Raw genomic sequence first — 26,378 nt, 5'->3', positions numbered from 1 at the left:
CGCATACAGTGTATGCAAAAAGTGATGAGACTGGCTACCTCGTGGCGCTCCATTCGCAAGAGGTAAGCTACCCTGAGATTTTGTGTTGTATGATTCAAACAATTATTGCACTGAAGTACTATCCTCACATACAGTGTTTGCAGAAGATAATGATACTGACCTCCGCGTAGCGCTCCATTCGCTAAAAGAAAGCTCCCGGTATGGATTGTGATGGATGATCCAAACAATTAACTCACTGACGCACTATGTTGACATAGAGTGTATGCAGAAATTAATTAATTAAAACACTGAAGCACTATGCTCACATACGGTGTATGCACAAAGTAATGAGACTGGCCTCCGCATAGCGCTCCATTTGCTAGGAGCAAGCTCCCCGGTGGGATTGTGGTGAATGATCCAAACAATTAACGCACTGAAGCACTATGCTAACTAACAGTATGTGTCCAGATAGTACTAAGACTGGACGCCGCGTGGTGGTCCATTCCCTAGATTCAAGCTCCTCGGGGAAATTGTGATTCGTGTTCAAAGCAGAGCAATGGTCCTGGGGAGATTGTGGAGGGGAATCAAGCAAACAACTCACTGCGGTTTTGTGCACACATAAAGTGTGCGTCGAGAAAGTAATAGCAATGGCCGCCGCTCGACGGTCCATTTGCTGCAAGCAATCTCGAGGAGAGAGGTTATTTAAGGATGCAAGCAAACAACGCACTGGCGCACTGTACTCACGCAAAGTTTGTTCAGACTGGTCGCCGCGTGACGCTCCATTCGCTAGAAGCAAGCTCTCCGGAGAAACTCTTGTGATTGGTCCAAACAATTAATGCTCTAAAGTACGATGCCCACAAATAATATTTGTCCAAAAAGTAATGATACTGGCAGTCGCGTGGCGGTCATTTTGATAGAAGCAAGCTCCCCGGAGGAATTGTGGTAGAAGATAAAAACAATTAACGCACTGAAGAAGTACCCTCAGTAACAGTATGTGTCCAAAAAATAATGAGACTCGCAGCCGCGTGCCGCTCCATTCGCTGGAGGCAAGTTCCCCGGAAGGATTGTGGTAGATGATCCTAACAATTAACGCACTGAAGCACTATTTTCACATTCAGTTTATGCAGAAAAAAAAATGAAACTGGCCTCCACGTGGCGCTTCATTCGCTACAAGGAAGCTCCCCACAGGGATTGTGTTGGATGGTTCAAGCAATTAACGCACAGAAGCAATATTCTCACATACAGTGTATGCAGAAAGTAAGAGACTCGCAGCCGCGCGGCACTCCACTTGCTAGAAGCAAGCTTCCCCTAGGGATTGTGGTAGATGATCCAAACAATTAGCGAACTGAAACACTATGCTCACATACATAATGTGTCCAGAAAATAATGAGACTGGCATCCGCGCGGCTCTCCATTTGCTAGATGCAAGCTACCCGGAGGGATTGTGGTTGAGGATCCATCAATTAACGCACTGAGCACTATGCTCACATACAGTGTATACAGAAAGTAATGAAACACACCGCCGCGTGGCAGTCCATTCACTAGATGCAAGCTACCCGGAGGGATTTTGGTGGATGATCCAAACAATTAACGCTCTGAAGCACTGTGATGAATTTCAGTGTATGGCGAAAATAATGATAGTGGCCTCCGCGTGGCGCCCTATTAGCTACAAGCAAGCCTCCCGGAGTGATTGTGGTGGATGATCCAAACAATTAACGCACTGAAGCAGTATACTCAAAAACAGTTTGTGTCCAGAAAGTAAGGAGACTCGCCGCAGCGTTGCAATCCATCGGTTGAAACAAGTTCCCCGGAGGGATTGTGGTTGATCATCCAAACAATTAACGGACTCAAGCACTATGCTCACAAACAGTAAGTGTCCAGAATATAATGAGAATCACTGCCGGGTGGCGCTCCATTCGCTAGAAGTAAAATTTCCCGGAGAGATTTTTGTAGATGATCCAAACAATTAACGCACTGAAGCACTACGTTAGCAAACAGTATGTGTCCAGAAAATAATGAGCCTCACCGCCGTGTGGCGCTCCATTCGCTGGAAGCAAGCTCCCCGGAGGGATTGTGGTGGATGATCCAAACAATTAACGCACTGAAGCACTGTGCTCACGTACAAAATATGTGCAGTAATTAATGAGGCTGGCCGCCGCGTGGCGCTCCATTCGCTTGAAAAACCTGCACGGATGGATTGTGGTGGATGATCCAAAATATTAACGAACATAAGCTCTATGCTCACATACGGTGAATGCACAAAATAATGTGACTGGCCTCCTCATGGCGCTCCATTCGCTACAAGCAAGCTCCCCGGAGGGATTGTGGTGGATGATCCAAACAATCAACGCAAGAAGCACTATTTTCACGTTCAGTCTATGCAGAAAAAAATGAAACTGGCCTCCACGTGGCGCTCCATTCGCTACAAGGGTGCTCCCTTCATGGTTTGTGTTGGATGGTTCAAGCAATTAACGCACAGAAGCAATATTCTCACATACAGTGTATGCAGAAAGTAATGAGACGTGCCGCCGCGAGGCACTCCACTTGCAAGAAGCAAGCTCCCTGGAGGGATTTTGGTGGATGATCCAAACAATTAACGCACTGAAGTCCTATGCTCACATATAGTGTGTGCAGAAAGTAATGAAACTCACCGCCGCGTGGCAGTCTATTCACTAGAACCAAGCAATTAACGCTCTGAAGTACTATGCTGAATATCAGCATATACCGAAAATAATGAGACTGCACTCCGCGTAGCGCTCCATTCGCTACAAGCAAGCTCCCCGGTGGGATTGTGGTGGATGATCCAAACAACTAACGCACTGAAACACTATGTTCACATACATTATGTGTCCAGAAAGCAATGAGACTCGCCGCCGCCTGGCACTCCATTCGTTAGAAGCGAGATCCCCGGAAGGATTGGTAGATGATCCAAACAAGTGAGGCACTGAAGTACTATGCTTACAAACAGTGTTTGCAGAAAGTAATTAGACTCGCCACCGTGAGGCACTCTATTGGATAGAAGCATACAAGCCGGAGAAATTGTGGTGGATGATCCAACTAATTAAGGCACTGATGCACAATGCTAGGATACAGTGTATGCAGGAAGTAATTAGACTCGCCGCGGCATGGCACTCCCTTCACTAAGAGCAAGCTACCCGGAGGGATTGTGGTTTAGGTTCCAAACAATTAACGCCCTGAAGCACTGTGCTCGCATACAGTGTATGGAGAAAATAATGAGACTGGAATCCGCGTGGCTCTTCATTTGCTAGGAGCAAGCTCCCCGGAATAATTGTGGTGGATGATTCAATCAATTAACGCACTGAGGTACTATGCTCACATACAATGTATGCAGAATGTAATGAAATTCGCCGCCGCGTGGCAGTCCATTCACTAGAAGCAAGCTACACGGAGGGATTATGGTGGATGATCCAAACAATTAACGCTCTGAAGCGCTATGCTGAATATCAGTATATGCCGAAGAAATTGAAACTGGCCTCCGCGTGGTGCTCCATTCGCTACAAGCAAGCTCCCCGGAGGGATTGTAGTGGATGATCCAAACAATTAACGCACTGAAACACTATGCTCACATACAGTATGTGTCCAGAAAGTAATGAATCTCGCCGCCGCCTGGCACTTCATCGCTTGAAACAAGTTCCCCGCAATTTGGAATGAAGATTGGCAACGGTATAAAGGAGCTCTTAGAGTACATCAGATATTTCCAAACATAAATATAGACTACAAATAAAACATTTAAATCCCACTTACGGAATAATTCATTTCCTAACAGGAAATGAACCGCATGAAGGTTATTTGTATAAAATAAAATCTAAACGAACACGAAGCTGTGAATGTGGAGAAATTGGCACACCAGAACACCACATTATGTGGTGCCGAACAATGGAAGATGACGTGATACTAAGAAGGGATATTCGAAACAAGAATTTACAAGAAATATTAACTAGTAAGGAAAATTGTGAGAAATTGAAAAAAATAACTAATTAATACTGATTGTGAGATATAAGAAAAATATGTACTGAAGAAATTTAAACAATGGAGATAATTAAAGTGATGAATGAAAGAAAATGAACGAATGTGAGACTTGTTCCTGGACCGGAGAAAAGACTCAAGGAGAGGAAACACAGGAAATCCGTGTCTCCCACCGGAAACAAATTGAATGATTGGATGCACCTCCAGCCTAGAGACTGGAAGAGGAATTTCGGTGCAAGAGTGTGTGAAGAAGAGTGCGTGAAGTAGAGAGTGGTGGTGGGTTCACTGGAGGGAATAGGGTAATGGCAAGAAAGGACATAATGGAAAACACCGCATTTATCGTTCGGGCTCCAGGTGAGGTTGGTGAGGATAACACTGGGATACAACGGACCGGGGTCCACACTAAGTGCTCCGAGTGGACCCCGCACCCAGTCTATAAGAACCAGCCAAGATACCAAGGAACGCAAAATGAGCGGTTAAAAGAAATAAATAAAGAATGACTAAAGTATTAGAGTTAAACGAAAAGATAAATTTTTAGTATGTGCAAGAGTGAAAGTAAACAATAAATGGAAAAACATACAGGCTGAAAAACTAAATGCTTAAGTTAAGCCAGAAATTCGTGTGATGCAAGGTGAAGTTAAATATATATATATAAATACAAAGTCATATAGGTGAAAAATAAGTGTCAGTGATTATTAGTGTTAGTGACAGCAAAAACATACAGTGTAGTGTAGTGTTAAAAATATTAGTTTTGGAGCACTAGTGTTAGTGTGGAAACTCAGGTGAAAACCATTAGTGCACTGAAAGAAATAGGTTAATACCGAAGAAATATATTTAAAAATTTGTATTTGTATATATGTATATATATATATACATACATATATATATATATATATATATATATATATGTGTGTGTGTGTGTGTGTGTGTGTGTGTGTATATGTATTTAATATATAAAACATATGGGTGAAAAAACCTAAACGTAAAGGGAAAACCTGCAAGAAACAAGAAGAAGCCTAAGGTAAAAAGAAGAAGAAGCCAATAGGTAAAAGCATAGCAACATAAATACGCAGAGAACACAGATACCAAACACACACACAGAAATGCACAATAAACAAGCAAAATAGATTCAAACTCATTTGGTAAATTTTTATAGCTTTTTTTCGTATTTGTAACGTTTCCCTTTTTTGGTCTCTTTTCCTTCCCTATCCTTTCCCTCCCAAATATTCCTATTTTTTTCTTTTTTCACGTATGTAAATACTCACATACAGTATTTGTCCAGAAGGTAATGAGCCTCGCGTTGCGTGGCACTCCTTTTGCTAGCAGCAAGCTACCCGGATGGATTGTGGTGGATGATCCAAACAATTAACGCACTGAAGCTCTATGCTCACATACAGTATATGAAGAAAGTAATGACACTCGCCCCCGCGTGGCACTCCATTCTTTAGAAGCGAGCTCCCCGGAGGGATTGTGGTGCACCATCCAAAAACTTAACGCACTGAAACACTATTCTCACATACAGTATTTGTCCAGAAGGTAATGAGACTCGCCGCCGCGTGGCACTCAATTTTCTAGAAGCAAGCTAACTGTATGGATTGTGGTGAATGATGCAATCAATTAAAGCACTGAAGCACTATGTTCACATACAGTATGAAGAAAATAATGAGACTGGCCACCACATGGCGCTCCATTCTCTACAAGCAAGCTCCCCGGAGGGATTGTGGTGGATGAGCCAAACAATTAACGCACTGAAACACTATGCCCACAAACAGTATTTGTCCAGAAAGTAATAAGAGCGACCGTCGCGTAGCGCTCCATCGCTAGAATAAAGCTCCCCGAATTGATTGTGGTGGATGAACGAAACGATGAACGCACTGAAGCACTATGGTCAAAAACATTATGTGTCCAGAAAGTAATTACACTCGCCGCCGAGTGACACTCAATTCGCTAAAAGCTAGCTACCAGGAGAATTGTGGTGGATGATTCAATTATTTAACGCACTGAAGCACTATGCTCACAGACAGTATGTGTGCAGAAAGAAATGAGACTCTTCGTGGCGTGGCACTACACTGGCTGAGAGCAAGTTCCCCGGAATGATTGTTGTGATGATCCAAACATTTAACGCACTGAAGCACTATGCTCACAAACAGTGAATGCAGAAAGTAATGAGACCCACCGCCGCGTGGCGCTCCATTCGCTAGAAATAAGCTACCGGGAGGGATTGTGGTGGATGATCCAATGAATTAAAGCACTGGTGCACTATGCTGACATGCAGTATATGCAGAATGTAATGAGACTTGCCTCCGCGTTGCGCAACATTTGCTAGAAAGAAGCTCACCGGATCGATTCTGGTGGAAGATCCACACAGTTAACGCACAGAAGTACTGCGCTCACAAACGGTATGTGTCCAAAAAATAAAGAAGCTCACCGCCACGTGGCATTCGCTAAAGGCTAGATCCCCGGAGGGATTATGGTGGATGATCCAAACAATTAACGCACTAAGCAATATGCTCACATACAGTGTATGCAAAAAATAATGAGACGAGAAACCTCGTGTCGCTCCATTCGCTACAAACATGCTCCCCGGTGTGATTGTGGTGGATGATCCAAACAATTAACGTACTGAAACACTATGTTCAAAAACAGTATTTTTCCAGCACTAATGAGAGTTGCCGCCGCGTGGCGGCCCATTCGCTACCAGCAAGCTAACCGGAGGGATTGTGGTGGATGATTCAATTAATTAACGCATTGAAGCACTATGCGCGCAGACAGTATGTGTCCAGAAAGTAATGAGAATCGCTGTAGGGTGGCACTCCATTCGCTAAAAGCAGGTTCCCAGAGGGAAAATGAAATGAAATCTTTGATATTTACGTCTCACGGCTATGTCTGTTAGGTTAAAAAAAGGTGGTGAAGAGTAATGAATGAAATGGTGGAATGCAGCACGTGTTAGTAACGAAAGAAACCCGAGAAAACCCACGCACACGGTGTTTGTCAACCACAAAGCTCACTTGGCTGGGGCTGGGATCGAAACCGGAACCCAAAGCACCAGAGGAGAACGCCTTACCACTGAGCCACCGCGGCCCCGTTTCCCCGGAGGGATTGTTGTGATGATCCAAACATTTAACGCACTGAAGCACTATCCTCACAAACAGTATGTATCCGGAAAATAACGAGCGTCACCGCCGCGTAGCGCTCAATTCCCTAGAACCAAGCTCGCCGGAGGTTATGTTTTGGATGATCCAAACAATTAACTCACAGAAGCACTATGCTCACATGCAGTGTATGCAGAAAGTAATGAGACTTGTCTCCGGGTTGCGCTCCATTCGGTAGAAGCAAGCTCCCCGGAAAAATTGTTTTGGATGATCCAGACAATTAACGAACTGAAGCACTATGCTCAGATACAGTGTATGCAGAAATTTATGACCCTCTTCCGCGTGGCGCTCCATTCGCCACAAGAAAGTTACCCGGATTTATTGTGGTGGATGATCCAAACAATTAACGCACTGAAGCACTCCGCTCAGATACAGTGTATGCAGAAAAATACGAGACTTGCCTCAGCTTGGCGCTCGATTTCCAACAAGCAAGATCGCCGAAGGGATTGTGGTGGATGATCTAACCAATTAACGCACTGAAGATGTATGCTGACATACAGTGTATGCAGAAATTAATGACACTAGCCGCCGTGTGGCACTCTATTCGCCAGAAGCAAGCTACCCGGAGGGATCGTGGTGGATGATCGAAACAGTTAACGCACTGAAGTACTACGCTCACAAACAGTATGTTTCCAGAAATTAATCAGACATGGCCGCCGCGTGGCGCTCCAGACGCTAGAACCAAGCTCCCTTTAGAGATTGTGTGGATTATCCAAACTATTAAGGCATTGAAGCACTATGCTCACATACAGTGTATGCAGAGAATAATGAGACTTTCCTCCTCGTGGCGCTCCATTCGCTACAAGCAAGCTCCCCGGAGGGATTGTGGTGGATGATCCAAAAAATTAGCGCACTTAAACACTATGCTCACATACAGTGTGTGTCCAGAAAGTAATGAGACTCGCCTCCCGGTGGCGCTCCAATCGCTAGAAGCAAGTTTCCCGGAGTGATTGTGGTGGCTGATGCAAACAATTAACGCATTGAAGCACTATGCTCAATTCAGTGTATGCAGAAAATAATGAGACTTGCTTCCTCGTGGCGCTCGATTCGCTAAACCCAGGCTCCCCGGAGGGATTATGGTGGATGAAACAAACAATTAACACACTGAAGCACTATGCCCACATACAATGTATACAGAAAGTAATAAGACTTGCCGCCGCCTGGCACTCCTTTCAACATAAGCAAGATACCCGGAGGGATTGTGGTGGATTATCCAAACAATTAACGCACGGAAGCACTATGTTTACATTCAGTGTTCGCAGAAAATAATGAGACTGGCCGTGGCGTGGAGCTCCATTCGCTACAAGCAAGCTCCTCTGGGAGATTGTGAATGGGCATCAAGCAAAGACACTCTCTGAAGCTTTGTCCTCACATAAATTGGGCATCCAGAAAGTAATTATAATGGCCACCGATCGAGGGTCCATTTGCTAGTAACAATCTGCAGGAGAGAGAGTAGTTGGAGATAAAAGCAAGGCAACGGACTGACGAACTGTGCTCACATACAGAGTGTGTTCAGAAAGTAATGAGAATGGCCACCTCGTGGCGCCTCTTTCGCTAGAAGCAAGCTCCCCGGAAGGATTGTGGTGGATGATCCAAACAATTAACGCACTGAAGAACTATACTCACAAAGAGTATGTGTCCACAAAGTAATGAGACTCGCGGCCGCGTGCCACTTTTTCAATGGAAGCAACCTACACGGATTGATATTGGTGGATGATCCAAACAATTAACGAACTGAAGCACAATGCTCACATTCAGTGTTCGCAGAAAATAATGAGACTGGCCTCCACGTGGCGCTTCATTCTTTACAAGCAAGCTCCCCGAAAGGATTGTGGTGGATGATCCAAACAATTAACGCACTGAAGCACTATGCTCACCACTAGTATGTGTTCAGAAATTAATGAGACTGGCCACCGCGTGGCGGTCTATTTGCTAGTTGAATAGGCCCCAGAGGGATTGTGGTGGATGATAAAAACAATTAGCGCACTGAAGCACTATGGTCACTTTCAGTGTACGCAGAAAATTATGAGACTGGTCACCATGTGGCGCCTCAGTCGCTAGAAGGAAGTTACCTGGATGGATTGTGGTGGATGATCCAAAGAATTAACGCACTGAAGCAGTATGCTCACAAACAGTATGTGTCCAGAAAGTAATGAGACTCGCCGACGCGTGGCACTCCATTCGCTAAAAGCAAGTTCCCCGGAGGGATTGTGGTGCATGATCGCACTGAAACACTATGCTGAAAAACAGTATTTGTCCAGAAATAATGAGACTGGCCTCTGCGTGGCGCTCCATCTGCTAGAACAAGCTACCCGGATGGATTGTGGTGTATGATCCAAACAATTAACTCACTGAAGCACTATGCTCACTTAAAGTGTATGAAGAAATTAATGAAACATACCTCCGCCTGGCGCTCCATTCGCTACAAGCAAGCTCACCAGAAGGATTGTGATGGATGTTCCAAGCAGTTAACGCACTGAAGCGCTACGTTCAAAAACCGTATGTGTTTAGAAAGTAATGAGAGTAGCCGCCGCGTGGCGGTCCATTCGCTAGAAAAAAGCTCCCTAGATGGACTGTGGTGGATGATCCAAACAATTAACGCACTGAAGCACTATGCTCACAGACAGTATGTGTGCAGAAATTCATGAGACTCGCCTCCGCATGGCGCTCCATTCGTAAGAACCAATCTCCCCAGATGGATTGTGAAGGATGATCCAAACAATTAACGCACTGAAGCACTATGCTCACGTACAGTGTACACAGAAATTAATGAGACTATGCCGGGTGGCGATCCTTTCGCTACAAGAAAGCTCCCCGGACGTGGTATGGTGGTAATCCAAATAATTAACTGACTTAAGCACTATGTTCACATACAGTGTATGCAGAAAATAAAGAGACCTGCCTCCGCGTGGCGCTCCATTTGCTACAAGCAAGATCCCCGGAGGGATTGTAGTGGATGTTCCAAACAGTTAACGAACTGAAGTACTACGCTCATAAACCGTATGTGTTCAGAAAGTAATGAGACTCGCATCCGAGTAGTGCTCCATTCGTGAGAACCAAGTTCCCCGGACGGATTGTGGTGGATGGTCGAAACAATTAACGCACTGAAGCATTATGCTCACTTACAGTGTATGAAAAAATAATGAGACTTTCCGCCGCGTGGCATTCCATTATCTAGAAGCAAGGTACCAGGAGGGATTGTGGTGGATGATGCAAACAATTAATACACTGTAGCACTATGCTCACATACAGTGTATGCAGAAAGTAATGAGGCTAGCCGCCGGGTAGCGATCCATTCGTTACAAAAAAGCTCCCCGGACGGATTGTGGTGGTGATCCAAGCAATTAACGCAATGAAGCATTACGCTAACATTCAATGTATTCAGAAAATTATCAGACTGGCCTCCACGTTGCGCTCCATTCGCTACAAGCAAGCTCCCTTGAGGGATTACGGTGCATGATCCAAACAAATAACACAGTGAAGCACCATGCTCACAAACAGTATGTGGTCAGAAAATAATGAGACTGGTCGTCGCGTGGCGGTCTATTCGCCAGATACAAGGTCCACGGAGGGATTGAGGTAAATGATGCAAACAATTAACGCACTGAAGCAATATGATCACATACATTGTATGCAGAAGCTATTGAGATTTGCCTCCGCGTGGCGCTCCATTCGCTAGAGACAAGCTCCCTCGAGGGATTGTGGTGGATGATCCAAACGATTAACGCACTGAAGCACTATGCTCACAAACACTATGTGTGCAGAAATTAATGAGTCTCGCCGTTGCGTGACGCTCCTTTCGCTAGAACCAAAGTCCCCGGAGTGATTGTTTTGGATGATCCAAAGAATTAACGCACTGAAGCAATACGATCACATACATTGTATACAGAAGGTATTGAGATTTCCCTCCGCTGGCGCTCCATTCGTTAGAAGCAAGCTCACCGGAAGGATTTTGGTGGATGATGTAACAAATTAACGCACTGAATCACTTTCCTCACATGCAGTGTATGCAGAAAGTAATGAGACTGGCCTCCGCGTGGCACTCCATTTGCTAGAAGCAAGCCACCCAGATGGATTGTGGTGGGTGATGGAAACAACTAACACACTGATGCACTATGCTCACATACAGAGTATGGAAAAAGTAATGAGACTGCCCTCAGCGTGGCGCTCCATTCGCTAGAAGCATGCTACCCGGATGGATTGAGGGGGATGATCCAATTAATTAACGCACTGAAGCACTATGCTTACATACAGTGTATGCAGAAAACAATGAGACTTGTATCCGGGTGGCGCTCCATTTGATAAAAACAAGCTCCCCGGAGGAGTTGTGGTGGATGATGTAACCAATTAACGCACTAAATCAGTATGCTCACATACAGTGTATGCAGAAAGTAATGAGACTGGCCTCCGCGTGGCGCTCCATTGGCTAGAAACAAGCTACCCGGATGAATTGTGGTGAATGATCCAAACAATTAACCCACTGAAGTACAACGCTCATAAACTGTATGTGTCAAGAAATTACTCAGCCACGTGGAAGTCCATTCACTAGAAGCAAGTTCCCCGGAAGGATTGTGGTGGAAAACCTAAACAATTAACAGACGGAAGTACTATGCTCACAAAGAGTATGTGTAGAGAAAATAATGATTCTCACCACCGAGTGGCGCTCCATTCGCTAGAAGCAAGCTCCCCGGAGGGATTGTGGTGGATGATCCAAAAAATTAACGCAACGAAGCACTATGCTCAAAAAACAGTATGTGTCCAGAAAATAATGAGCCTCGCCGCCACGTGGCGCTCGATTCACTAGAAAAAATCTACCCGGGGCGATTGTGGTGCATGATCCAAACATTAACGCACTGAAGAACTTTGCTCACAAACTGTATATGTCCGGAAAATAATTAGCCACACCACCGCCTGGCGCTCTATTCGCTAGAAGCAACCTCCCCGGAGGGATTGTGGTGGATGATCCAAGGAATTAACGCACTGAAGCACTATGCTCACATACAGTGTATGCAGAAAATAATGAGATCGGGAATCACGTGTCGCTCCATTCGATACAAACATGCTCCCCGGCGGGATTGTGGTGGATGATCCAAACGATTAACGCACTGTATGTGTGCGACAAATAATGAGCCTCACCGCCGCGTGGCGCGGCATTCGCTAGATGCTATGCTCACAGACAGTATGTGTGCAGAAAGTAATGAGGCTCGCCGTGGCGTGGCACTACATTCGCTAAAAGCAAGTTCCCCTGAGGGAAAATGAAATAAATTTTTGACTTTTACGTCCCACGGATATGCCTGTTAGGCTAAAGGAGACGGTGATGAAGAGTAATGAATGAAATGGTGGAATGAAGAAGGTGGGAAGGAATGGGAGAATCCCGACAAAACCCACGCACACGGGGTTTGTCCACCACAAAACTCACTTGGCTGGGGCTGGAATCGAAACCAGAGCCCCAAGCAGTAGAGGTGAACGCTGTAGGACTGAGCCACCGCGGCCCCGTTTACCCCTGAGGGATTGTTGTGGTGATCCAAACATTTAACGCACTGACGCACTATGCTCACAAACAGTATGTGTGCGACAAATAATAAGCCTCACCGCCGCGTGGCGCTCCATTCGCTAGAGCCAAGCTCGCCGTAGGGATTGTGGTAGATGATCCAATCAATTAAAGCACTGGTGCACTATGCTCACGTACAGTATATGCAGAAATGAAATGAAATGAAATGAAATCGTTGAGTTTTACGTCCCACTGTTATGCCGGTTAAGCTAAAGAAGACGGTGATGGTGGGAGATGAGTATATGCAGAAAGTAATGAGACGCCTCCGCGTGGCGCTCCATTCGGTAGAAGCAACATTCCAGGAGGAATTGTGGTGGATGATTCAATTAATTAACGCATTGAAGCACTATGCTCCCAGAGAGTATGTGTGCAGAAAGTTATGAGACTCGCCGTGGCGTGGCACTACATTGGCTTAGAGCTAGTTCCCCGGGGGGATTGTTGTGGTGATCCAAACATTTAGCGCACTGAAGCACCACATTCACAAACAGTATGTGTCCGGAATATAATAAGCGTCACCGTCACGTGGCGCTCAATTCGCTAGAAGCAAGCTCCCGGGATCGATTGTGGTGCATGATCCAAAAAATTAACTAACTGAAGCACTTTGCTCACAAACTGTATGTGTCCAGAAAAAAATGAGCCGCATCGCCGCGTGGCGCTCTATTCGCTAGAAGGAAGCTCCCCGGATGGATTGTGGTGGATGATCCAAACAGTTAACGCGCTGAACTACTACGCTTACAAACAGTATGTGTCCCGAAATTAATGAGACTTGCCGCCACGTGGCGCTCCAATCGCTAGAACAAAGCTCCAAGGAGGGATTGTGATGGATAATCCAAACAATCAACGCACTGAAGCATTATGCTCAAATACAATAAATGCAGAAAGTAATGAGACTAGCCACCGGGTGGCGCTCCATTCGCTACAAGAAAGCTCTTCGGGCGGATTGTTGTGCTGATCCAACCATTTAACGCACTGAACGACTGTGCTCACAAATAGTACGTGTCCAGAAAACAATGAGCCTCACCGCCGCGTGGCGCGGCATTCGCTAGAAGCTATGCTCACAGTCAGTATGTGTACAGAAAGTAATGAGGCTCGCCGTGGCGTGGCACTACATTCGCTAAAAGCAAGTTTCCCGGAGGGAAAATGAAATGAAATAGTTGACTTTTACGTCCCACGGATATGCCTGTTAGGCTAAAGGAGACGGTGATGAAGAGTAATGAATGAAATGGTGGATTGAAGAAGGTGAGAGGAAATAGGAGAATCCCGAGAAAACCCACGCACACGGGGTTTGTCCACCACAAAACTCATTTGGCTGGGGCTGGAATCGAAACCAGAACCCCAAGCAATAGAGATCTACGCTCTGGGACTGAGCCACCGCGGCCCCGTTTCCCCTTAGGGATTGTTGTGGTGATCCAAACATTTAACGCACTGACGCACTATGCTTACAAACAGTATGTTTGCGACAAATAATGAGCCTCACCGCCGCGTGGCGCGGCATTCGCTAGAAGCTATGCTCACAGACAGTATGTGTGCAGAAAGTAATGAGGCTCGCCGTGGCGTGGCACTACATTCACTAAAAGCAAGTTCCCCGGAGGGGAAATGAAATGAAATATTTGTTTTACGTCCCACGGTTATGCCTGTTAGGCTAAAGGAGACGGTGATGAAGAGTAATGAATGAAATGGTGGAATGAAGAAGGTGAGAGGAAATGGGAGAATCCCGACAAAACCCACGCACACGGGGTTTGTCCACCACAAAACTCACTTGGCTGGGGCTGGAATCGAAACCAGAACCCCAAGCGGTAGAGGTGAACGCTCTAGGACTGAGCCACCGCGGCCCGTTTACCCCTGAGGGATTGTTTTGGTGATCCAAACATTTAACGCACTGACGCACTATGCTCACAAACAGTATGTGTGCGACAAATAATGAGCCTCACCGCCGCGTGGCGCTCCATTCGCTAGAGCCAAGCTCGCCGTAGGGATTGTGGTAGATGATCCAATCAGTTAAAGCACTGGTGCACTATGCTCACGTACAGTATATGCAGAAATGAAATGAAATGAAATGAAATCGTTGAGTTTTACGTCCCACCGTTATGCCGGTTAAGCTAAAGAAGACGGTGATGATGGGAGATGAGTATATGCAGAAAGTAATGAGACGCCTCCGCGTGGCGCTCCATTCGGTAGAAGCAATATTCCCGGAGGAATTGTGGTGGATGATTCAATTAATTAACGCATTGAAGCACTATGCTCCCAGAGAGTATGTGTGCAAAAGTTATGAGACTCGCCATGGCGTGGCACTACATTGGCTTAGAGCTAGTTCCCCGGGGGGATTGTTGTGGTGATCCAAACATTTAACGCACTGAAGCACCACATTCACAAACAGTATGTGTCCGGAATATAATAAGCGTCACCGTCACGTGGCGCTCAATTCGCTAGAAGCAAGCTCCCCGGAAGGAATGTGGCGGATGATCCAAACAATTAACGCAAAAAAGCACTATGCTCAGAAACAGATTATGTCCTGAAAATAATTAGCGTCGCCGCCGCGTGGCGCTCGATTAGCTAGAAAAAAGCTCCCCGGAGCGATTGTGGTGCATGAGCGAAGAAATTAACGCACTGAAGCACTTTGCTCACAAACTGTATGTGTTCAAAAAATAATGAGCCGCTTCGCCGCGTGGCGCTCTATTCGTTAGAAGGAAGCTTCCCGGAGGGATTGTGATGGATAATCCAATCAATCAACGCACTGAAGCATTATGCTCACATACAATGAATGCAGAAAGTAATGAGACTAGCCACCGGTGGCGCTCCATTCGCTACAAGAAATCTCTTCGGGCGGATTGTTGTGCTGATCCAACCATTTAACGCAATGTACCACTATGCTCACAAACAGTATGTGTTTAGAAAATATTGAGCCTCACCGCCACGTGGCGCGCCATTCGTTAGAAGCAAGCTACCCAGAGGGATTGTGGTGGATGATTCAATTAATTAACGCATTGAAGCACAATGCTCACAGACAGTATATGTGCAGAAAATAATGAGACTTGCCGTGGCGAGGCTCTACATTGGCTAAGAGCAAGTTCTCCGGAAGGGTTGTTTTGGATGATCCAAACAATTGACGCACTGAAGCACTATGCTCACATACAGTGTATGCAGAAAAAATGAAACTTTCCTTTGCGTGGCGCTCCATTCGCTAGAAGCAAGCTCCCCGGAGAGATTGTGGTGTATGACCGAAACAACTAACGCTCTGATTCTCTATGCTGACATACAGTGTATTGAGAAGGTAATGAGACTGGGCTCAGCGTGGCGCTCCATTCGCTAGAAGTAAACTACCCGGATGGATTGTGGTGGATGATCAAAACAATTAAAACTCTAAAGCACTATGCTCACATACAGTGTATGCAGAAGATAATGAGACTTGCCGCCGGGAGGAAATCCATTCGCTACAAGCAAGCTCCCCCGTGGGATTGTGGTGGATGATCAAACCAATTAACGCACTGAAGATGTATGCTCACATGCAGTGAAAGGAGAAACTAATGAGACTCTCCACCGCGTGGCGCTCCATTAGCAAGAAGCAAGCTCCCCGAAGGGATTGTGGTGGATGATCCAAACAATTAACGCAATGAACCACTGTGCTCACATACAGCGTGTGCAGAAATTAATATAACTGGTCTTCGCGTGGCGCTCCATCTGCTAGAACAAGCTTCCCGGATGGATTGTGGTGTAAGATCGAAACAATTAACGGACTGAAACACTATGATCAATTCAGTGTATGCGGAAAACGATTGAACTTGCCTTCACGTGGCGCTTCATTCGCTGAATGCAAGCTCCCCGGACGGATTGTGGTGGATGATCCAAACAACTAACGCACTGAAGCACTATGCTCACTAACAGTATGTTTTCTGAAAGTAATCAGACTCGCCGCCGCGTGCCGTTCCATCCACTAGAGGCAATCTCCCCGGGGGGATTGTGGTAGATAATCAAAAAACTTTAACGCACTGAAACAATATGCTTAAAAGTATGTGTCCAGAAGATAATGAGACTCGCCACCACGTTGCGCTCCATTCGATAGAACCAAGCTCCTCGGAGGGATTGTGGTGGATGACCTAACCAATTAACACACTGAAGCAGTATGCTCACATACAGTGTATGCAGAAAGTAATAATACTAGCCACCAGCTTGTGCTCCGTTTGCTACAAGAAAGCTGTTCGGACGGATTGTTGTGCTGATCCAAACATTTAACACACTGAACCACTATGCTCACAAACAGTATGTGTCCAGAAAATAATGAGCCTCACCGCCGCGTGGCGCGCCATTCGTTAGAAGCAAGCTACCCAGAGGGATTGTGGTGGATGATTCAATTAATAAACGCATTGAAGCACTGTGCTCACAGACAGTATATGTGCAGAAAATAATGAGACTCGCCATGGCGTGGCACTACATTGGCTAAGAGTAACTTCCCCGGAAGGGTTGTTTTGGATGATCCAAACAAATAACGCACAGAAGCACTATGCTCACATGCAGTGTATGCGGAAAGTAATGAGACTTGCCTCCGCGTTGTGCTCCATTAGCTAGAGGCAAGCTCCCCGGAGGGATTGTTTTGGATGATCCAAACAATTAACGAACTGAAGCACTATGCTCAAATACAATGTATGCAGAAAGTAATGAAACTTTCCTTCGCGTGGCGCTCCATTCGCTAGAAGCAAGCTCCCTGGAAAGATTGTGGTGTATGACCGAAACAATTAACGCTCTGAAGAACTATGCTGACATACAGTGTATTGAGAAGGTAATGAGACTGGGCTCAGCGTGGCGTTCCATTCGCTAGAAGCAAGCTAACAGGATGCATTGTGGTGGATGATCAAAACAATTAAAACTCTAAAGTACTATGCTCACATACAGTGTATGCAGAAGATAATAAGACATGCCGCCGGGTCGAGATCCATTCAATACAAGCAATCTCCCCGGACGGATTGTTTTGGTGATCCAGAGAATTAACGCACTGATGCACTATGCTGACATACAGTGTATTCAGAAAATAATGATACTTGCCCCGCGTGGCGCTACATTCGCTACAAGCCAGCTCCCCGAAGCGATTGTGGTGAATGATCCAAACAATTAACGCACTGAAGCACTACGCTGACAAACAGTATGTGTCCACAAAGCAATAAGACTGGCCGCCGGGTGGCGGTCCATTCGCTAGAAGCAAGGTCAAGGGGAAAATTGTGGATGGAGATCCAAGCAGACCAACGCCTTGAAGCACTGTGCTCACGTACACAGTACGTCCAGAAATTAATGAGACTAGCCGTCGCGTGGGGCTCCATTCAATAAAAGCAAGTTCCGCGGATGGATGGTGGTGGAAAGTCCAAACAATTAACGAACTGAAGCACTATGCTCATATACAGTATGTGTCCAGAAGGTAATGGGACTCGCGCCGCGTGGCACTCCATTCTCTGGAAGCAAGCTAACTAGAGGGACTGTGGTGTATAATCCAATCAATTAAAGCGGTGAAGCACTATGCTCAAATACAATATGAAGAAAATAATGAGACTCGCCTCCACGTCACGCTTCATTCTCAACAAGCAATCGTCCTGGAAGGATTGATGTGGATGGTGTAAACAATTAACGCACAGAAGCACTATGCTAATGTGAAGTGTATGCAGAAAGTATTGAGACTCGATGCCGCAAGGCACTCCATTCGCTAGAAGCAAGCTCCCCGGAGGGATTGTGGTGGATGATCGAAACAATTAACGCACTGATACACTATGCTCACATACAGTGTATGCAGATGGTAATGAGGCTGGTCACCGTGTGGCGCTCTATTCGCTAGAAGCAAGCTACCCGGAGGGACTTTGGTGGATGATCAATACAATTAACGCACTTAAGCTCAATGCTCACAAAAAGTATGTTTCCGCAAAATAATGAGATTCGCCGCCGCGTTGCGTTCCACTCGCTACAAGCAAGATCCCCGGAGAGATTGTCGTGGTTAATCCAAACACTTAACGCACTGAAACATTATTCTCACATAGAGTATGTGTCCAGAAGGTAATGGGACTCGCCGCCGCGTGGCACACCATTCGCTTGAAGCAAGCTCCCCGGAGGGATTGTGGTGCATGATCCAAACAGTTAACGCACAAAAGTTCTACGCTCACGAACAGTATGTGTCTAGAAATTAATCAGCCTGGCCTCCGCGTGGCGCTCCAGTCGCTAAAAACAAGTTACCAGGAGGTACTGTGGCGGATGATCCAAACAATTAACGCACTGCAGCACTATGCTCACATACTGTGAAAGCAGAAGGTAATGAGACTCACCGCCGCGTGGCGCTAAATTCGCTAGTAGCAAGCTACCTGGAGGGATTGTGGTTGATGATCCAAACAATTATCACATTGAAGCACTATGCTCACATACAGTGTATGAAGAAACTAAGGAGACTAGCCTCAGGGTGGCGATCCATTCTCTAAAAAAAGCTCCTTGGACGGATTCTGGTGGTGATCCAAACAATTAACGCAATGAAGAACTATGGTCACAAACAACATGAATCTAAAAAATAATGAGCCTCACCGCCGCGTCGCGCTCTATTAGCTAGAAGCAAGCTCCTCGGAGGAATTTTGGTTGAATGATACAAACAATTAACGCACACTAGCACCATGCTCTTTTTCGCTGTATTCAGAATATAATTTGACTGGCCTGCACGTTGCGCCCCATTCGCTACAACAAGCTCCCCGGAGAGATTGTTGTGGATTATCCAAACAAATAACTCAGTGAAGCACTACGCTCACATTCAGTGTATGCAGAAAATAATGAGACTGGACTCCACGTAGAGCTCCATTCGCTAAAAGCAAGCTCCCAGGTGGAAATGTGGTGGATGATCCAAAAAAATTAACGCACTGAAGCACTATTCTCACAAACAGTGTATGCAGAAAATAATGAGACTGGCGGCCAAGTGGCGTTCCATTTGCTGGAAACAAGCTCCCGTGAGGGAGTGTGGTGGATAATATAAACAATAAACGCACTGAAGCACTGTGCTCACAAACAGTATGTGTCCAGAAATAATGAGACTGGCCACCGCTTGGCGCTTCATTCGCTAGAACCAAGCTCCCTTCAGGGATTGTGGTTGATGATCGAAACAATTAACGCACGGATGTAGTATGCTAACATACTGTGTATGGAGAAAGTAATGAGACTGGCCTCCGCGTTGCGAGCCATTCGCTAGGAGCAAGCTACCCGATGGATTGTGGTGAATGATTCAAACAAACAACGCAGTGTAGCACTATGTTCACATACAGTGTATGCAGAAAATAAAGAAACTTGCCTCCGCGTGGCGCTCCATTCGCTTGAATCAAGCTATAGGGAGGGATTCTGGTATATGATCCAACCAATTAACGCACTGAAGCACTATGCTCACATATAGTGTGTGTGGAAATTATGGAGACTCGCCGCCCCGTGTCAGTCCATTCTCTAGAAGCAAGCTACTTCAAGGATTGTGGTGGATGATCCAGAAAATTAACGCACTGAAAGACTATGCTCACAAACAGTATATGTCCAGAAAATAATCTAAGTGGGCGCCGCTTTTCACTCCATCCGCTAGATTCAAACTCTCCGCAGGGATTGTGGTGGATGATCCAAAAATTAACGCACTGAAGCACTATGTTCACATACAGTGAAAGCAGAGAGTAATGAGACTCGCCGCCGCGTGGCGCTCCACACTCTAGAACCGAGCTACCCGGAAGGATTGTGGTGGAGGATTTTACCGATTAACGCACTGAAGCACTATGCTCGCAAACAGTAGGTGTCCAGAATTTAATCAGAAGGCTGCCGCATGGCGTTCCATTCGCTGGAAGGAAATTCCCCGGAAGGATTGTGGTGGATGATGGAATCAATTAACACACTGATGCACTATGCTCACATACATTGTATGGAGAAACTAATGAACTAGCCGCCGGGTGGCGATCCATTCGCTACAAAAAAGCTCCATATACGGATTGTCGTGGTGACCCAACCAACTAACGCATTGAAACACTATGCTCACATACAGTGCATGCGGAAACTAAGGAGACTCGCCGCCGCGTGGCAGTCCATTCCTAAGAAACAAGCTACCCGGAGGGATTATGGTGGATGATCCAAACAACTAACGCACTGAAGCACTATGCTCGCTTACAGTGTATGCATAAAGTAATGAGAGTTGCCTCCGAGTGGCGCTCTATTCGCTGGAAGCAAGCTACGCGGAGGGATTGTGGTGTATGATCTACACAATTACCGCATTGATGCACTACGCTCACATACAGTGTATGCAGAAAGTAATTCGGCTGGCCTCCGCGTGGCGCTAATTCGCTAGAAGAAGCTACCCGGATGGAAGGTGGTGTATAATCCAAACAATTAACGCACTGGAGCACTATGTTCACATACAGTGCATGCAGACATTAGTGAGGCTGGCCGCCGGGTGGCGCTCCATTCGCTAGAAGCAAGCTCATGGGGGAAATTTTGGATGGGAATCCAAGCAGACCAACGCCTTGAAGCACTGTGGTCACGTACAGAGTATGTCCAGAAATTAATGAGACTGGCCGTCGCGTGGCGTTCCATTCACTAAAAGCAAGCTCCGCGGACGGATTGTGGTGGAGGGTACAAAGAATTAACGCACTGAAGCACTATGCTCACAAACAGTGTGTGTCCAGAAAATATTTTGCCTCACCGAAGCGTGGCGCGTCATTCGCTAGAAGCCAGTTCTACGGAGGGATTGTGGAAGATGATTCAAACAATTAACTCACTGAAGCACTGTGATCACAAACAGTAGGTGTCCCAAAATGATGAGATTGGCCGCCCCGTGGCGCTTAAATCGCTAGAACCAAGCTCGCCGGAGGGATTCTGGTGGATGATTCAAACAATAAACGCACTGAAGCACTGTGCTCACAAACAGTATGTGTCCAGAAATAATGAGACTGGTGGCCGCGGGGATCTCCATTCGCCAGAAGCAGGCTTCCCGGAGGGATTGTGGTGCATGTTCCAAACACTTAACGCACTGAAGCACTATGCTCATATAAAGTTTGTGTCAAGAAAGTAATGAGATTCGAACCCGCATGGCGCTCCAGTCGCTTTAAGCAAGCTTCCGGTAGGGATTGTGGTGGATGATCCAATGAATGAACGCATTGAAGCACTATGCTCACATACATTGTATGTATAAAGTAATGAGACTGCCGCACGCGTGGCGTTATATTCGCTTTAAATCAAGCTCCCCTGAGGGATTGTGGGGAACGATGCAAACAATAAAAGCACTGAAGAACTGTGCTCACTAACAGTATGTGTCCGGAAATAAGGAGACTGGCCGCCGCGTGGCGCACCATTCGCTAGAACCAAGCTCCCTGGAGGGACTGTGTTGGATGATACAAACGATTAACGCACTGAATCACTATGCTCACATACAGTGTGTGCAGAAAATAATGAGACTCGCCGCCGCGTGGCGCCCCATTCGCCAGAAGCAAGCTAACAGGAGGGATTGTGGTGGATGATCCAAAGAACAAACACACTGATGCAGTATCCTCACATACAGTGTATGGAGAAAGTAATGAGACTGGCCTCCGCGTGACGAGCCATTCGCTAGAAGCAAGCTACCGGATGGATTGTGGTGAACGATCCAAACAAATAACTCACTTAAGCACTATACTCACATACAGTGTATGCTGAAAATAATGAATCTTGCATCCACGTGGCGCTCCATTCGCTAGAAGCAAGCAACCTTGAGGGGATGTGGTGGATGATCCAACCAATTAACGCACTGAAGCACTATGCTCACATACACTGTATGCGGAAATAAGGGAGACTTGCCGCCGCGTGGCACTCCATTCGCTAGATGCAAGCTACCTTAAGGATTGTGGTGGATTATCCAAACATTTAACACACGGAAACACTTTGCTCACAAACAGTATGTGTCCAGAAATCAATCAGTCTGGGCGCCGCGTGGCGCTCCATACGCTAGATCCAAGCTCCCCGGAGGGATTGTAGTGGATGATCCAAATAGTTAACGCGCTCAAGCACTATGCTCACATACAGTGAAAACAGAAAGTAATGAGACTCGCCGCCGCGTGGATGTCCATTCGCTAAAAGCAAGTTCCCCGGAGGGATTGTGGTGGATGATCCAGACCACTAATACACTGAAGCACTATGCTCACATACAGTGTATGTAGAAAATAATGATACTCGCCGCCTCGTGGCGCTCCTTTAAGTAGAAGCAAGCTACACGGAGGGATTGTGGTGGAAGATCCAAAAAATTGAAGAACTGAAGAACTATGCACACATTGATTGTATGCAGAAATTATCGAGACTAGTTGCCGCGTGGCGTTTCATTCGCTAGAAGCAAACTCCCAAGAGGGATTGTGTTGGATGATCCAAACAGTTAAATCGCTAAAGCACTATCCTCACTTATAGTGTATGCAGAAAATAATGAAACTTGCCTCCGCGTGGTGCTCCATTCGCTACAAGCAAGCTTGCCGGAGAGATTGTGGTGGATGATGCAAAGAATTAAGGCACTGAAGCACTATTCTCACATTCAGTGTACGCAGAAAATAATGAGACTGGCCTCCACGTTGCGCTCCATTCGCTAGAACAAGCTACCCGGATGGATTGGGGTAGATGATCCTAACAATTTACTCACAAAAGCACTATGCTCACTTATAGTGTATGCAGAAAATAATGAAACTTGCCTCTGCGTGGTGCTCCATTCGCTACAAGCAAGCTCGCCGGAGAGATTGTGGTTGATGATGCAAAGAATTAAGGCACTGAAGCACTATTCTCACATTCAGTGTACGCAGAAAATAATGAGACTGGCCTCCACGTTGCGCTCCATTCGCTAGAACAAGCTACCCGGATGGATTGGGGTAGATGATCCTAACAATTAACTCACAAAAGCACTATGCTCACTTACAGCGTATGCAGAAAATAATGAAACTTTCCTCCGCATGGCGCTCCATTCGCTAGAACCAAGCTCCCTGCAGAAATTGTGGTTGATGATCGAAACAATTAACGCACGGATGCAGTATGCTCACATACAGTGTATGGAGAAAGTAATGAGACTGGCCTCCGCGTGGCGACCTATTCGCTAAAGGCGAGCGACAAGATTCATTTGTGGTGGATGATTCAAAGAAATAACGCAGTGAAGCACTATGCTCACATACAGTGTTTGCAGAAAATAATGAAACTTCCCTCCGCGTGGCGCTCCATTCGCTTAAAGCAGGAGTAGGTGGGCGGCACTTGACACCCGGTAGCTGAAAAATCGCCCTTTTTCCAGGGTCTCCTGAGAGCAAGGACTCAATTTTCCACTGTCTCACGATACGCTATGACCCACGCACCGTCAAACCATGTCCTTTTACGGCCTCCATTTTAGGGGTGTATTCATTCCCTTTTATGAGCAATTTTTAGGGGGTGTACTCGTTCCCTTTTATGAGCACTTTTTAAGGGGTGAACTCGTTCCCTTTTATGATCACTTTTCCAACCCCTACGAACATCAGACTACGTAACACACAGCAGAGCAGAGATAGCATATAATATTCATTCCCTTTTATGAGCATATTTTTCAACCCTTATTTTAACATAGCAGAAATTACACTTAGACTATGAACACACAGCAGAACAGATAATACATAGCACCGCTAATAAAAGAGCATGGCTTATTTTCCAACCCCTATTTTAACATAGCAGAAATTACACTGAGACTATGAACACACAGCATTTTAGGGGTGTACTCGTCCTCTTTTATGAACATATTTTTCAACTCCTATTATAACATAGCAAAAGACTACGAACACATAGCATGGTGTATTCGTTTTCAACCCCTTAGCATAAGACTATGTAACATAGCAGTTACGAACACATAGCAGAGCAGATAATAAACACAACAACCTCCATTTTAGGGGTGTATTCATTCCCTTTTATGAGCATATTTTCCAACCCCTATTATAACATAGCACAGATTACATAGCAGATCTAATACAAGAGTATGGCTTATTTTCCAACCTTTATTTTACCATAACAGAGACTACGAAACATAGCGGACATAGCACAGGGGGTGTATTCATTTTCTCCACCCCTAATTGAACATAGCAGAAATTACACTGAGACTACGAACACACAGCAGACCAGAGAATACAACAAATTTATTCCCTTTTATGAGTACATTTTAAGGGGTGTACTCGTTCTCTTTTATAATTACTTTTACAACCCCTATTTTACCATAGCAGAAATTACATAAGATTTTTTTTCAACCCCTATTTTAAGACAATGAATACCTATGTAACATAGCGATTCGATACGCTCTTTGAACCGATTTGGATGAAACTCAGCATATGGGGGTTTTCGACCATGCTGAGTACGAATATCATACTTATTTTTACCTGGGTCCTATAGTTAATGTGGCATACGCCCTTTCTATGTCAATTTGAACCGATTTGGATGAAACTCGACATATGGGGGTTTTCGACCATGCTGAGTACGAATATGATACTTATTTTTACCTGGGTCCTATAGTTTATGTGGCATACGCCCTTTATATGACAATTTTAACCGATTTGGATGAAACTCGATATATGAGGGTTTTCGGACATGCTGATTACAAATATCATACCTATTTTTATCTAGGTTTGATAGTTTATGTGGGATACGCCCTTTGTATGACCCTTAAAGCCCAATCACTCGTAAACGAAGCAACATATTGAGGTGGTGTTTCCACATTTAGCAATTGGTCACCAACTACTACAAGTTCCAAAAATAATTACCATCGAGGTCAAAGGTCAAAATACTTAAAAACTAATAACTCGTAAACGGAGCCACATATTGAGGTCTTGTTTCCAAATCTAGTAATTGGTCACCAACTACTACAAGTTCCAAAATAATGATCATCAAGGTCAAAGGTCAACATACTTAAAACCTAATAATTCGTCAACTGAGACACATATTGAAGTGCTGTTTCCAAATCTAGTAACTGGGCATCAACTACTACAAGTTCCAAAATACTGATCATCGAGGTCAAAGGTCAACATACTTAAAACCTAATAACACGAAAACTGAGCCACATATTGAGGTGCTGTTTCTACATTTAGTAATCGGCCGCCAACTACTACAAGTTCCAAAATACTGATCATCGAGGTCAAAGGTCAACATACTTAAAACCTAATAACTCATAAACGGAGCCACATATTGAAGTCGTGTTTCCAAATCTAGTAATTGGTCATCAACTACTACAAGTTCCAAAATAATGATCATTGAGGTCAAAGGTCAACATACTTAAAACCTAATAACTTGAAAACGGAGCCACATATTGAGATGACGTTTCCTCATTTAGTAATTGGTCATCAACCACTGCAAGTTCCAAAATAATGACCATCGAGGTCAAAGGTCAAAATACTTAAAATCTAATAACTCGTAAACGGAGCCACATATTGAGGTCGTGTTTCCAAATCTAGTAATTGGTCATCAGGTACTACATGTTCCAAAATAATGACCATCGAGGTCAAAGGCCAACATAATTAAAACCTAATAACTCGTTAACGGAGCCACATATTCAGGTGTTGTTGCCACATTTAGTAATCGGCCACCAACTACTACAAGTTCCAAAACAATGATCATCGAGGTCAAAGGTCAACATACTTAAAACCTAATAACTCGTAAACGGAGCCACATATTGAGGTCGTGTTTCCAAATCTAGTAATTGGTCATCAACTACTACAAGTTCCAAAATA

Source organism: Thermobia domestica, chromosome 6 (assembly GCF_964235325.1).
Source record: "Thermobia domestica chromosome 6, izTheDome1.hap1.1, whole genome shotgun sequence".
NCBI classification, from domain to species: Eukaryota; Metazoa; Arthropoda; class Insecta; order Zygentoma; family Lepismatidae; genus Thermobia; species Thermobia domestica.
The sequence above is the reverse complement of the archived record's forward strand: the minus strand, read 5'-3'. Positions refer to the sequence as shown.